Genomic DNA, 16,694 nt, shown 5'->3' on the forward strand with positions numbered 1-16,694 from the left:
TAATTTTTTTTAATAAAGTCTTTTATATTCATTTGATTGAAAAATTTCAGCCCCCTTTTTCTCTTCCCATGCCAGTTTGCTCTTGGTTGAATCAAACATTTCATTTGATTTTTGTTCTTGGTTCTTAAGGTTAAAGAGGATTTAGCAAATCCCTCTTTAGTTCCTTGGGATTATCTCCGTGTGGACTAACGGTGGTTCGATCCTACCCTTGGATCGATAGCGAAACCCATTTAGAGTTAAAGCTAGAGGAGCCTCCAAACGTGGGTATGGTTTCTTAACTTTAAATTGATTTTTTCTGCATATTCTAATATATATTGTATAAATTGTATATGTGTGCCCTGATCTTGGTTCTAAGGAACGATCCATGTTGTTTATGTTTTTGTTTTCCATTGCCATAACTTGATCGTTTCCTAACAGTATAAACACGAATTCCTTTACAGATTCGTCAAAATGAATGTTCCATCTCCTTGATGCTTGCTTGAGTCCATAAATGGATCTCTTTAACTTGCATACCTTCTCTGCTTGTCCATCAAGAATGAAACCATCGGGTTGCGTCATATAGATGTCCCTTTCAAGGTTTCCATTCAGGAAAGTAGGTTTGACATCCATCTGCCAAATTTCATAGTCATCGTATGCAGCAATATCTAGCATAATTCTAATGGACTTTAGTATTGCTACTGGAGAAAAGGTTTCATCATAGTCAATCCCATGCTTTTATTTGAAACCTTTTGCAACCAGTCATGCCTTATAAGTTTGAATATTCCCATCCATGTCAATCTTCTTCTTGAAGACCCATTTACACCATATGTGTTAGACCTGACATGTGAATCCACCAGATCCCGTACTTGGTTCTGGTACATGGAGTCATTTTAGATTTCATGCCATCAAGCCATTTTGCGGAATCTGGATTCGACAAAGCACCATTGTAGGTTCTAAGCTCATCGTCTTGATAGACCAATATGTGGCCACTTTGAGTCATAAGAAAACCATACCTCTCGGGCTCACGATGTATTCTGGTAGACCTACATGGCTCTTGTGTCAAAGGTTTGCTTTGTTCCACTCCCTGTGGAGCGATCTCCTTATGAAGCTCAACAATCTCTTATGGCACATCATCTTGTCTGTCGTTTGATGCATCTTGTAGCTCTAGAACTTTATCGAGTTCTGCCTTTCTTACATCATCTTCTCTTTGAAGGAAATCCTTATCTAAGAAAACTCTAGTTCGAGTAATGAAAACTTTCTGCTCAATTGGATTATAGAAATATTATCCCCTTGTCTGTTTAGGATACCCCACAAAGATACATTTCTCTGATTTTGAGGCAAGCTTGTTCGAAGTCAATTTCTTGACATAAGCATCACAACCCCAAACTCTTAGATGAGACAAAACAAGTTTTCGCCCATTCCATATTTCACATGGTGTCTTATCTACTAATTTCAATGGTACACGATTCAGTGTATATGTCGCAGCCTCTAGGGCATAGCCCCAAAACGATGTGGGTAAATCTGTAAAACTCATTATTGATTGAACCATATCCAACAAGGTTTGATTCCTCCCCTCAAACACTTTATTGTGCTGAGGTGTGTAAGGAGGTGTAGTTAAGATATAATCCAACATTCCTTAAGGTATGCATCAAACTCAGAGCTCAAGTATTCTCCTCATCTATCAGATCAGAGAATCTTGATATTCTTGCCCAATTGATTTTGTACTTCGTTCTTGAATTCCTTGAACTTGTATAAGGATTCAGACTTATGTTTCCTTTAGGTAGACATATCCAAATCTACTGAGGTCATTAGTAAACGTGATGAAGTAAGAATATCCACCTCTAGCTTGTATTGATAGCAGTCCACATACATCACTGTGGATGATGCTTAACAGTTCCTTTGCCCTTTCACTATGCCTAGTAAAAGGTGACTTGGTCATTTTACCTACTAGGCATGGCTTGCATACCTCATAAGACTTGAAGTCAAATGGGTCCAAAACTCCATCCTTATGGAGTTTTGCTATACGAGTCTAGTTCACATGATCAAGCCTACAATGCCATAGGTAAATTTGATTATAGCCATCAACCTTGGTTTTCTTATTCTCTAGATTGAAAATCTCATTATTATTTAATTCTAGAACATACAAACTATTATGTAATCTTGCAATTCCATATTGAGTACCATTCAAACTAATTGACATCAATCCATTAGTTATCATATATTGATATCCGACATTGTCCAAAGCGGACACAGAAATAATATTTTTTGAAATCGAAGGTACATAAAAACAATTAGAAAGTTCTTGTTCAAGGCCAAAGGAAAACTCAAATAATAATCCCCTATAGCTAATGCAACAACGCGTGCTGCATTCCTAACTTGTAGGTCCACCTCTCCTTGACCAAGCAGTTTACTCCGTCGCAGTCCCTGCACAAAAGTGAAAATATGAGAACCACATCTTGTGTCAATAACCCAAGATGTAACAGGAGATACATTGATTTCAATCATGTACATACGTTTAGAATAAGATGTAGGCTTCTTCTTCTTGCTTGCTTGCTAGGAAGGCCTTTCAATGTTCCTTCCAGTGGCTTGGCTTGCCACAATGGAAGCAAACAACCTTTTCATCTTTGCATAAAGACTTCAGAGTATCCTAAGGTTTTGGATTTGAGCTTGGGTTTGGTGTTAGCCTCACCCTTACTCTTGCCTGCCCTTCAATAAGTGTTAGCAACTACAATCACTATTGGCGTTGACTTTTTGCTCTTATAGTCCTTAAACGAGCAAGGAGGGATCTCTCATTCATGCTCATGTTATATATGAACTGAGAATCTGGTAAGGACTAAGTCGATCGCTAAGTCACTGTCCAAACAAGAGCCCATAATCTCAAATCTCTTGATATACCCAATCATGTTGAGTACATGAGGACCAATTTTGGCACCCTTATCCATCTTGTTGTTAACTTGCTCTTGAGGCAGATCTTACCTAATGGTAAAATTTACAATAAAACCACTAGTATAATCAATACATGTCTAAAAAATTATCACCATCTAGCCTGTTTCTTTTGATGATCGATCACAAAGGGCATCAACCCATTAAATGGATTTTTACAAGTACAAATTTTAAACAGAGTTAATATTCTTTTATTAATTAATAAGACCTTTTATCAATAATATGCTCCCACTATTTGTAAGTGAGTGAATAGATTCGCGCAGCAGAAAAACAACAATAAGAAAACACAATATTCAAAAACGAATTTGGTCATCACACTAAAACCCAAAATCCGAGCAAAGATTATAACAAATTTGCATATTATAATCGAAAACAGTGTAAACAAAAGTCTATATAAATCAAAACAAATAATCCATACAAAGATTAGGAATACGTTACCAACGTTTGGAGGCTCCTTCAATACTTTAATTTCGCTTATCGATTCAAGAATATAATCGCACGAACGTCGTCCACACGGAGATAACCATAGAACCTACTATTGTTTTGCTAGAACAAACAGAAGGCTTCAAGAATCAAGTGAATCAAAACTGAAATTCTTTGATTCACACACACTTTGAAAATGTGAGAGAGAGAGTGAAAGGGGTGGCTAGGTTTTTTATTATAAAAAAAAAATGTTTTAATGTTTTAATTTAAGTTGCACTTATATAGTGCAACAATTAAAACTCTATTCCAATAAGGAATAGCCATGGGCTCCAACCTTAATTCACCCTTGCAACCAAACACCTTTTAACTGGTATTTTAAATTTTAATTAATTATTATTATAATTAAAATCAATTAATATATATAATAATATATTAACATTTAATTAATAATAATAATCCATTTAAATATATGTGCACATATATTTAAATATAATCTCACTAATTTTAATTTTAATATTAAAATTAAATACAGGCAACTGATAATCCGAGAATTATACTATTTTTATTAGGCTTTTCGGATGGATTTTAGATACTTTTTAGTTCATTTATGCCTGAATTGCTACTTATTTCTTTACATTTTGTGTTTCAGGCTAAAATGGACATTTTGAACAAATAATGAGTGAATTGGAGTTTCTGGACTCAGAAGTAAGTGGATCTTAGAATTTGGGAGAGTTCTGAAGCAGAGTGAAGCACTATGAAGCTTGTTCCCATGGGAGAGCATCGAAGATTGAAGATTCAAGCAAAGAAGCAAGCGGAGGGCAATTCTGTAATTTTAGAATTCTTCATGGAGGTTCGCCGCGGTGAAGTTTGGTCTTCACCACGACGAAATGAGTCACGCATGAGAATCCATTTCACTTCATCGTCACGGCGAAGTCTATAGTTTTCAGTTTCTTTAAAACGCACAGTTTCAATTTTAGGCAAAGTTTTAGGTTTTTGGGGCGAGGTATAAAAGCGAAACTTTACCATTTTGAGAGGGAGTCGCGTTTTCCTTAGTCTAGAACAACTTTTTCATCTTCTTAGTTTGATTTTTGACGAATTTGTTTTGAAAAGCGAGAAGATTTGGGATTAACTCCAGTGGATTCTTCAATTAGGGGAGATCTCTTGTCTTTTCTCTCATTTTTATTATGTTGAACTTTGTGTTTATGGTTTTTCTTGCTTATTGTATGGATTTAGCTATGAACTAACCCATTTTGGGTTAGGGTTTTGATGTAGTTCGGATTCTCATGGATTAAGCAATTGATTTTTATTATTTTCATACGCTATTGCAATGATTGTGGGGTTATCCTGTTTTCAATGTTATTAATTGATGAACATGATGAGATTGAGAAATAATCCATGTTAAGCTTCTTGGGTAATCACCATTGTAGTATTAAATGCTAGAGATAGATTTAAGAATCAATGAAATCAATCTAGGATCCTAGGTGCTTAATGAGCTTAGAACTATTAATTTTCAAATTGTTGGGTGCGAAAGTTTAATAGGGAAAAGTAGGAAAACATAGCCTGAGAAGGTATGTTTACAATTTAGAGAATTCGATTTACAATCAATGCATGTGAATATGGAAATAGCATAATCTATAGGTTAAATCCATAGAGTCCGAATGAAATCAAAACCCTACCCGTTGTTTTAAACCGATATTACCTTGTGTTTAATCTTGCTCATAATTTAGCTTTGAATATTTAGAAATTTTTTTTTAGTTTTAAGTTTTATTTTCTCCCATTAATCCAAACAACTCGATTGCTCCAACTTGAAAACAGTAGAAAACTTAGTGCTTAGCAACCAATCCTCGTGGGAACGATACTAACTCATCACTTTATTACTTTGTGCGACTAGTGCACTTGCTATTTATGCATGTTATAGTAACAACGCATCAAGTTTTTGGTGCCGTTGCCGGGGATTGAGTTTTGTGTTAACATTATTCCATTGCCACAGGGAAGAAAATTAATGTGGGGAACAATAGTATCTAGAATGCAACTAAACCACAGCCAGGCAGTTTCCCATTTCCACAGCTCATTACAGCATTATGCCTCAAAGCAGGAGTCGAGAAGTCTGATGATGAACCACTGATCCATGCTGCCCCAATCCTCGACTCAGACTATTATCACAAGCACCTTGAACGTACAGGCAATGAGCAACCTAGCGTTGGGACAAAACGATAGAGAACCACACAGGGAGCTGCCACATCATCCAGTTCCACAGCCATTATGAAGGAAATGGTGCAGCAGATGATGGGTCAAATGAGACGTATGAAAAAACGTCAGGAATGGCTGGCAGAGCAGACCCGGATAATGTTTGACATGCAGAAAAGTAGCTTCGACAAGCTCAATGTTGATACTACGGCATTTCAATGAGATGACTGGGATTCAGATGAGTGGATGGGCTCCGAGTCAGAAGAGGACGACATCGAGGGAGACGAGGAGGCCGACGAATGAGTTGAAACACCTGTTTTGCATTTTGTTTTTGTTTGTTTTGATTTTGGTTTATTGTTGGGTATTGTGGAACTTTGAACTGATTTTTGATTTGTTTGTGGTTTGTTTTGTAGATTGTTTTTCATTTAGTTTAAATTTTTGTTGAACTTTTTAGTTGCAAAGATGAGATTAGGGTTGTAATATTTCCATAATAGTTCGTGAATTTTTCTAACACAGTGGACACCACAGTTTTCAATTGTTTTTACAGATTTTGGTGATGAAAAAGTGAAGGACCAGGTATGCACACTGTTGTACAACACTTCAGCTTCACGGATTAAGCAGGGAACTATCTCGTACTTTTATAGATTTTTTTTTTTTTTCTATTACTAATTTGTGCATAATGTGACATTGGGGACAATGTCATCTTTAGTTTGGGGGTAGGAAAAATTTGAGAATTTTTGAACTTTTATTTTATTTTATTTCTATGTTTTGTTGTGTATGCCAATGATGAATTGTATAAATCAATGATAAGATTAGGGTTGTTGGGATTTTATTGTTGAAAAATGTTAAGCATTGCTTCAAGTTTTTGTTTATTGACTGGATTTTGATTGAGGTTTGTTGAGTGGTTCAGCCACCATTTTCATTTATTTTGGCATGCTTAGATTCATTTTATGTGGTTAGGTAAAGTTTGATAATGTTGGTGGACTCTAGAACCTAGTAGAGAAGTGCTTGAGGCGAAATTCTAGGAATAGACATTGTTGAGGAAATGATTTAGGCATTTTTCGGAACGTTTGAGCCTTTCCAGCCAACCCACGAATGAATTTTTCCCTAGTTACCCAATTGAGCCTTATGAGATTATCATTGCGTTTTATTTTCTTGCAAACCGAAAATTTCCCAATCCAACTACCCTAAACACATAATCATACCCTTTAGGAGAATTTTGGACTTAATGCAAACACAAGGAACCTGAAGAGTTGTATGAATGAACTAAAAGAATAGTTTGGGGGTTGTGAGATGAGCAAAAAGAATAAGAGAGGTAGTTAACCTCAATTTGAATTGATTTTTATTATTTAAAAAAAAAAAAAAATTTCTTTAAGAACTGCATTACAGAAGCAAAAATAAGAATTTTGCATGGTTGAGGGTTGTTAATTGGTTGACATCTTGAGTGATAGTTGAGAAAGGAAGTGGGAGTTTGATTAAGTCTCAATGTTTGCTTTAAGGAAACTAAGTTCTCTTGTTTGTTTATACTTTCATTTCCTTTTGGAGCCCACTACCCAAGCCTAATGTTACAAGCTTGCAAAGACCTTTTGATTCTTAGCGATGTCTAATCCTCATTAGTGGAGATTAGTTCGATAATTAGGCTTATGGAGTCTGCCGCCATTTGATAAACTTTGCATTTCTGCATAAAATAATCCGGGAAGTCGAAAGGTGGATTGAAGTGGGGATTACCTACTCAGGGGACCAATAGAGAAAGATAGTCAATGTTACTTATAACTTCTTGGAGTGTTAAACATTTTTCTAGTAATAATTTTGCAACAACCTTTGAGATTTGTATAAATTCTAAGCAGTTTGTGTGTTGAGTTGAGTCTTATGTTTTCCTTTTTAATTTTTGTTAATTTTGTTGTTTTGCGTTTATTTGGGCGTTTGTTGTTCTTCTTTCATTTTGTTTTGTACCTAATGCTCGAGGACGAGCATGTCTTTAGTTTGGGGGTATTTGATATTCCGAGAATTATACTATTTTTATTAGGCTTTTAGGCTAGATTTTAGATACTTTTTAGTTCATTTATGCCTGAATTGCTACTTATTTCTTTACATTTTGTGTTTCAGGCTAAAATGGACATTTTGAGCAAATAATGAGCGAATTGGAATTTCTGGACTCAGAATTAAGCGGATCTCAGAATTTGGGAGAATTCTGAAGCAGAGTGAAGCACTATAAAGCTTGTTCCTATGGGAGAGCACCGAAGATCGAAGATTCAAGCAAAGAAGCAAGCAGAGGGCATTTCTATAATTTTAGAATTCTTCATGGAGGTTCGCCGCGGCAAAGTTTGTTCTTCGCCACGGCGAAATGAGTCACGCACGAGAATCCATTTCACTTCGTCGCCGTGGCAAGATTTCTTCTTCGCCGCGGCAAAGTCTGCAGTTTTCAGTTTCTTTAAAACGCACAGTTTCAATTTTAGGCAAAGTTTTAGGTTTTTGGGTGAGATATAAAAGCGAAACTTCACCATTTTGAGAGGGAGTTGCGTTTTCCTTAGTCTAGAACAGCTTTTTCATCTTCTTAGTTTGATTTTTGACGAATTTGTGTTGAAAAGTGGGAAGATTTAGGATTAACTCTGGTGGATTCTTCAATTAGGGGAGAGCTCTTGTCTTTTATGTCATTTTTATTATGTTGAACTTTGTGTTTATGGTTTTTCTTGCTTATTGTATGGATTTAGCTATGAACTAACCCATTTTGGGTTAGGGTTTTGATGTAGTTCGGATTCTCATGGATTAAGCAATTGATTTTTATTATTTTCATATGCTATTGCAATGATTGTGGGGTTATTCTATTTTTAATGTTATTAATTGATGAACATGATGAGATTGAGAAATAATTCATGTTAAGCTTCTTGGGTAATCACCATTGTAGTATAAAATGCTAGAGATAGATTTAAGAATCAATGAAATCAATCTAGGATTCTAGGTGCTTAATGAGCTTAGAACTATTAATCTTCAAATTGTTGGGTGCGGAAGTTTAATAGGGAAAAGTAAGAAAACATAGCCTAAGAAGGTACGTTTACAATTTAGAGAATTCGATTTACAATCAATGCATGTGAATATGGAAATATCATAATCTGTAGGTTTAATCCATAGAGTCCGTTGTTTTAAACTGATATTACCTTGTGTTTAATCTTGCTTTCATAATTTAGCTTTGAATATTTCGAAATTTTGTTTTAGTTTTAAGTTTAATTTTCCCCTATTAATCCAAACAACTCGATTGCTCCAACTTGAAAATAGTAGAAAACTTAGTGCTTAGTAACCAATCCTCGTGGGAACGATACTCACTCATCACTTTATTACTTTGTACGACTAGTGCATTTGCTATTTATGCATGTTGTAGTAACAACGCATCACGTTTTTCTTAGCAAATTTAATTGCATTATGAGATTACCAAAATGCCCTTTCATCATAAAAGATGAAAATACCCTTTTTACAAAACGATTCTTAAATTATCTTTTAAGTGTGTGACCCATAGGCTCCTTATCATATCGGCAGTGAGTAGTATCGTGATTAATACCAATTAATCGCTCACTACTCACAGAGCAAAATTGGCTCCTAGCAAGGCATCATGGTCACCCAATACATTCAGATTCAGCGAAATTGCTACCTGTCAATGATATGGTTACCATGCAATTAAATCCTTTCATCATCTATTATCTCATCAAGGCTGAGGTACAGAAATAGTATCAACCTCAGTTATTCTCGATATTTTTGTATTCAGTTACTAGACCAATGACCAGAACAATAAATTGGATTGAGCAACAACTCAATCCCACTATGGCCATATCTTTAGTGTCAATGCCATTCACTGAATTGTGCCATGAGATAACTTCTCCCGTACCAAGGAGTGATGAATCCTTTGTCAATCCACCATAGTCTTGATGCACTCCTCAATGCAGCCAATTACTACTGTATTAATAGCTCTGAATAGAACTACTTTAGGCTAGTGTCAAACTACACCAATCGGTGCATAAGGCACTCTAGCGATCTCAAGTCTAAGGATCACATGCACCACCATTCGTTTGAGGATTTATTCCATAGACACTAAGGATCTATATGGAATCCTCTGGTGGGTCTGTCTAGTGAACTTGCCTACAGCAAGCACCTATGTGTCGCACTAGGTTGTCGGCAAACAACCTTGACAAGTGAGATCAGTCAATATCTTTCGACAAGGTCGTTTAACGCTATTATAGCCTTACTGTATTACCTGTGTCCTTGGTTAGAATAATATTGGGACTACGGACATTTCTAGAATGGCCACCATACGTGATCATAGGGTTCTCACTATCAAGATTTGAAACACTTGATACCCTTATCACGGTTCTACCATCCTAAAGACATATATTAATCCACGCAATTATGATTTACATGATATAGAAGAAAATTGTCTTTTATTGATTAATAAACATTATTACAAAGAGTCAATTTTACAATAATTGATTGGCTCTAGGGCACCTACTCCAAGAATATTTTTATTCAAGTTAATAGCCCTCACTATTAAACTCGGGAAGGTCCATCAGTCTTCCTAATGGACCGAAATCCCGTCATTCCTAATTTGACCTCTCATGGGGGCAAGTAGATCAAAGTAGGATGAGTAGATAGGCCAAAAGCTCTAGCTTACACCATTTAATAGCACCAACTTATTAAACTCAAATGTAAGTATTGCAGACAAACCAATTAAACAATCCAATGGCACTAACCATTGGCCACAAGTGTAACTTTCGGATCAGTAAGTTTGGACACTACATGCCCATTCGTGCATTTTAAATATGCACTACTCTACCATGCCTTTAGTTATACTTATCAACCCTTCACAGAGGCGAATCCAGCAAAGTACACCTAGTTAAGTCATAACCCATCACCATTAAGGAAGAACTCCAATGATGATTAACCTCCTAAAGGTAGAAGTAGCTCCCTGTAGGAGCAAGTGAGATCACGACGAACAATGGTTTGATTAATCCCATGGGATGGAAGACTCGATTTATTTTTGACTTAATATCTTTTATGAGGGGTTCATGCTTTAAAATCTCACCATTATATTATCTTATTTAGCATTTTATCGTTTGACATTCAACCTTAGCATGCTTCTACAAATAAAACACTCCATAAACTCGTGTTAGTACATGGCCATTCTAGCACCAATTTCCTCAGCTTAGAGGAAGTTGGTAGGTCACCCTAGGTTTATTATTCTATTACAAAGAATAAAACATCTTCGAGATTCATCACGCCTTCGCTTTGTCTTCAAAGCTTATTCTACTTTACATATAAATATTAAAGAAACCTCAAGTTACATTTGAGGGGATTTAGATGAAAAAAGAATTTACATTGAAGAACGGGAGGTAAGGCAGGACACATAGGCTCTATTTGAAATAAACAAATCCAAAATAATAAATCTAAGGTCTATGGGGGAGTACCAAACACCATGCATAATAGGCACCAATAGTAGAATGCATAAATTCAAATTTACCATATTTTAATTGTCAGGTAAATTTAACTTTACCCCCTTTAATTTTTTAGAGTTTCTATGGTCCCTAAACTTTGCAAAATTATAGTTTAGTCCCTATCTAGTTTGAAAAATGACTAAATAGTCCAAAACAACGACAACTTATTCTTCTATTGATGGCTAAGCATAAAAGTTCAGAATGTTTTTCTCCATTCCTTAAAATACCCTTATCCCACAACAATGGGATAAGTCCTTTTCAACCCTCTAAATCCCACACGAAAGATTGCGGGGTTTATCCTTATGGATGGCAACAACCATTAAACCCTGTAAAACAGGCTTGGACTTTTTCATGTCCTGCTCTGCAGTCTTTAGCATGTTTAGAAGCTCTGACAAGGATTTCACCATCGTGTTCATATTGAAGTTCATTATGAACAATGAAAAGGAATTAGGTAGTGATTGCAAAATTAAATCCACTTGTAAGTCTGCATCCACACCACCCAAAGTCTCAAGCTTCTCTATGTACCTTATCATCTTAAGCACATGAGGACCAACTTGGGCTCCCTCAGTCATGCGACTTCTAAACAATGCACTCAACACCTTATACCTCTCATGTCGAGCGTTTCCTTCGAAAAGCTCCTTGAGGTGTAGAATTATGGCAGCAGCGTCCATATTGTCATGCTGCTTTTGCAACTCAAGTGTCATCGATGCTAACATAAGACATTGGACAGTATCAGTATCTTCAAGGAACATTTGGTAAGTATCCTTTACTTCCTGAGTGGCATTAGGATCAGGCTCAGCCATATAAGGCTTGTCTAGGATATATAATTTCTTTTTGAATTTCAGTATAATCTGAAGATTTCGATACCAGTTTGAGAAATTAGATCCATCAAGCCTATTTTCTTTCTCGATTATCGATCACATGTTGATATTGCTCATTTTTAAGAGAATCTACAATGCAGAAAAGTAAAGTCAATATAATGTTTATTATTGTTTAATATGGTCTTTTATTAAAAACACTCCCACTATTTTCCTCAAGCTAATAGCCCTCACTATTAACTTTGGAAAACCTATTGGCTTTCCTAGTGGATAGAGATCCCATCTAGCCCATTTCAAACCTTCGCTTTGGCGAACAAACCAAAATGGGTTGATTAGGTAGGCCAACAAACTTAATCCACACCATTTGATAGCTCCCACTACCAACCTTAAATGTGAAGTAAGCCAACAAGCCAATCACACAATATGATGACCAAAGCCATTGTCCTCAAATGTAATTCTCAGAATTAGTAGAGTGGACACTACATGTCACCGCGTGCACACAACAAGTGTACTTCTTTACTATGCCTATGACGTGCTTATCAACCATCACTTTGGCAAACAAGCAAAACACGTCATTTTAAGTCAACCCATCACCATTAAGGAAAACTCCAATGAGCTTTAACCTTCCACTAGTAGAAGTGTACCCTTCGCTTTGGCAAACAAGGTTCCAACGAACAGTGGTTTGATTAAATTCATGGTGATGGAAGGCCTTTGTAGTGACTTAATATCCTTTGTTTAAGGGTTTTATTTTATGTCTCACCAATTAATTATCTTTGTTAGAATGTCATTGTTTGGCATGTTATTCAACATTCAATCTTAGCATGCATTCTAAACATAAATTAAATGTGTCGGTACATGGCCGACTAAAACCGATTTCCTCAAGCCTAGAGGAATTGGTGGGTCAACCTTGGGGTTTAAAAATAAACTTGGGTCTTTAAGTTTGCCTCGTCTCACCTCCATTTCTTCATCACGGGCGTTACATAGAATTTATAATAAATAAATCCTATTCTAATTTACATCAATAAAATAGAAACCTTGCGTTACATACGAGGGGAGTAAGATGAGAAGAAGAAATACATAGAGAATTTATAGAGAGAAGCAGGAAATGCAGGTCCTATTTATTTAAAACTTTACAAACAAACCCAAAATTCTAAAGAGCACACCAAAGGTCTAAGGCTCAAGTACCGGGCACCATGCAATTTCAAACAAGAATATTGCATATATTCAAAATAAACATTTTTTAATTGGGTGGGTGAAATTATTAAATTACCCGCTTAAATGTGCAAAATCATTATTGGCTTTAAAGGTTCAAAAAACTATAATTTGGCCCCTGTGCGAAAAAAAAAAAAAAAAAAGGTGCAACAACTTTCTTGCCGTGGTGAAGAAATTATTTGCCATGGCGAAGTTTTATTCACCGCGGTGATCGTGAACTTCCAGAAAACTCCAAAAATTCCAGAGAGTTTCATGCCACAGCGAGATCCACTTTTCGCATCTCACCACGGCGAAGTGTTATTTCGTCATGGCCAACACCACAAAACAATGAATCACAGTACTCATTTTTGCAATTTTTTCATGTAATGACACGGATCGAAATCGAATCAAATGCAGAAGCATTCGACCAGGATACCAACCAACCAATACACCATTCAATCAACACAGTATTTAATCAATTGATTAATTAAAACAAGCAACATATAGAATTTTCCAGATTAAAAAAAAAAATAAAAAAAAAAAACTTTGAAATCATGCAATAACATGTTATCAAGCAAATACACATGTTATCAAACATCAATTAAAAAACATAATCTAATACCCGAGGCTCTGATACAACTGTTAGTGATTGATCTTCAGAAGGCAAGGGAAAAATTAAAGATTAAAGCAAAAATCAATCACTTTTTCTATGCCAAGATCCAGGTGTAGATTATATTGCTTACATGTTAATAAACAGAAAATTTGTACAACATAAATAAAAAATAAATAATCCATACAAGGATCAAGAATACATTACCAACGTTTGAAGGCTCCTTCAATACTTTAGTTTTGCTTGTCGGTTCAAGAAGAGAAATGCACAAACGTCCTCCACATGAAGATAATTTGTAGAACCTGCTACTGTTTTGCTAGAACAAGTAGAAGGCTTTAAGAATCAAAGAAAGAAATTCTTTGATTCACACACTTTGAAAACGTGAGAGAGGGAGAAAGGGTGGCTAGGTTTTTTTTTTTTTTTTTTTTTGTTCAATGAATGAATAATTGTTATCTATGAAGTATATTTGGGGTGTGTCTGCTAAATATCAGACTTATGTAACCTTGGGGGTGTGCCTGTAAAATATCAAACTTATGTAAATGCAGTGTGTTTTGGCTTAATAATGTGTATGAATATTGTTAAGTCCTGTAACTGATTCATTAAGTAAAGTTTTTCACTTCTCTCTAGTTGAAACAGACTCTCTCGTTTTTCTCTCTGCTTTTCTTGCTTCTTTTCTTGTTTTTCTTCAATTCCTTCATGGTATCAGAGCTATAGACAAGCGTCAATGGCTGATTCTAATCCCGAATCTTCCAATTTTGCAGTGAAACCAGAATCTGAGCAAGTTGCTAGCTCTGGAGCTTGTAATTTAGCTACTCATTCAACACTACCGACACTCTCGGTGAAGCTAATGGAGAAGAATTATGGGTACTGGAAGTCCCAAGTCTTTCCTGCTCCTGCGTCACACGACCTCGATGGCTTCATTACCAGTGAGAATACATGTCCTCATATGTTTTTACTTGAAAAGTCTACTGCATGTGAAGAGTTTGTTAAAAGATCAAACCCTAAGTACTTTAATTCGAAACACACAGATCAATTCTTAGTTAGCTGGTTGTTTTTGTCCATATCTGAGTCTATGTTCAGGCATGTAGCTAAATGTGTTAGCTCGTATGAAATTTGGAATACCCTAGAATTACATTTCTAGTCTTTTTCAAAGGCCAAGACATTACACCTAATAAATCTGTTACAAACCACAACAAAGGACTCTTTGAGTATCAATGAGTATGTTTTAAAGATGAAAGAGTTAGGTGATGAGCTAGTGGCTAGTGGAGTAAATATTGGCGATGAGGAATTGTTTTTGTACATATTGGATGGTCTTGGACCAAAATATGATGCTGTAGTAGCTAGTTTAACACACAATAGCAGTACAACCAGTATACAGAAAGCTTAATTTTTGCTCCACAAGCATGAGATAAGGCTGGAGCGACAGAATAGGGCTTTAACAAACTTTCATGAGCATCTAACAGCTGCACTAATAGATTCCAAGCAAGGATCAGTAGATTCTCCTATAGGAATGCCGGTGAATTCTAATATGACAGGGACTGCAATTGAAAATAGCTCACATATGGTACAATCTGGAGTATCAAACTATTCCCCTACGTCTGGACTAGGATATCAGCATGGTTACTCACCTGGTGTTCATGGGAATAGGATATCTCATCCTATAGATGCAAGTATAAATTCTGTGAATACAGGTTATCAAAGAGTTGGATTTAATCCAACCTTTTACTCAACGGTACCACCACAGTCCTTTGCTCCTGGTGTTACTTAGTTTCATGGTAATATGATGAAAGGAAGAGGCAGAGGTCGAGGATACTTTAAGCCAAAATTAATTTGCCAAGTATGTGGCAAATCTGGGCATTCGGCTCTATAGTGTTACCACAGGTTTGAGCAAGAGTATCAAAGCTTTATTACACCTTCTTATGGCTCACCAGTGCAGAATTCTCACTATAATGTAGCAGGTTCTCACTATAATGCAGTAGCTCCTACACAAGATAATTTTTCTCCAATTTCTAGTGATTCTATCTAGGGGTTACTAGCTGCTAGTTGTCCTCAACATAGTTCCTTGAATAACTCATTTATTGGCTTTCATGATCACTCTGCTCCTGCACTGATTAATGCAAATCAGAATTACATAGCACCTGATGCTTCCTCTTCATATCAAAGCACACCTCAATATCAAAACACAAATAGTAATACCTCAAATGCTTCATTCTCTAAGGCTGCTCTTGAGTCATCGGTACCTGCAGGAAACACTTATGAAGCAGTAGCAACTCCTCAGACAGTGAATGATCAAGCCTGGTATATGGATTCAGGTGCTTCTCATCACATGACAGTAGATGGCTCTAACCTAATGTTTCAAGCCAACTATCCAAGATGTTCTAAAGTTCAAGTTGCTAATGGAGAATCTATTCCCATTACCCATACAGGTATGTTTTTGGTGCCTTCCTTTGATACTCATAAAGTTGTTAAACTTAGGAATATACTGTGTGTTCCAAAGATTGCAAAGAACCTGTTTAAGTATCTCATAGATTACTAGGGATAATCCTGTTATAGGAGAGTTCCATACTGATGTTTACTTGGTAAAGGATAAGGATAGTGGGACTGTGCTACTTCAAGGGACTATGAAGAATGGCCTTTACCAACTGGAACTGTCCACTCATGTTAGCCCTTCTACACAAGTCTACAGCAATGCAATTTCTTTTTTACCAATAAAAGCAGAGTGTTATTCCAATGCTAGACCTCACACGATTGGTGTTGGCTTGAGCTCTAAAGCTGTTCAACTTTCTAGTTCAGGACTAAAAAGTGCTATTAACTCTACTATCTGTAGTTTTAGTTGTAATAAAGATACAAGTCTAGATTTTTCTTTTTTATGGCATGCAAGATTGGGGCATCCAAATATGAGAACCCTTCATGCTGTGTTGGAAAAATTAAATGTAAAGCATAATGTGAGTAATAAAACTGCGGCCTTTTGTGAAGCCTGTTAGTATGGGAAACTACAACAGTCTCATTTTCCAACATCTAAATTTAGAGCACAGGCCCCCTTAGAGTTGGTTTATTCTGATTTAT

The sequence above is a fragment of the Pistacia vera genome, unplaced genomic scaffold (assembly GCF_008641045.1).
Source record: "Pistacia vera cultivar Batoury unplaced genomic scaffold, PisVer_v2 Contig223, whole genome shotgun sequence".
Lineage (NCBI taxonomy): Eukaryota > Viridiplantae > Streptophyta > Magnoliopsida > Sapindales > Anacardiaceae > Pistacia > Pistacia vera.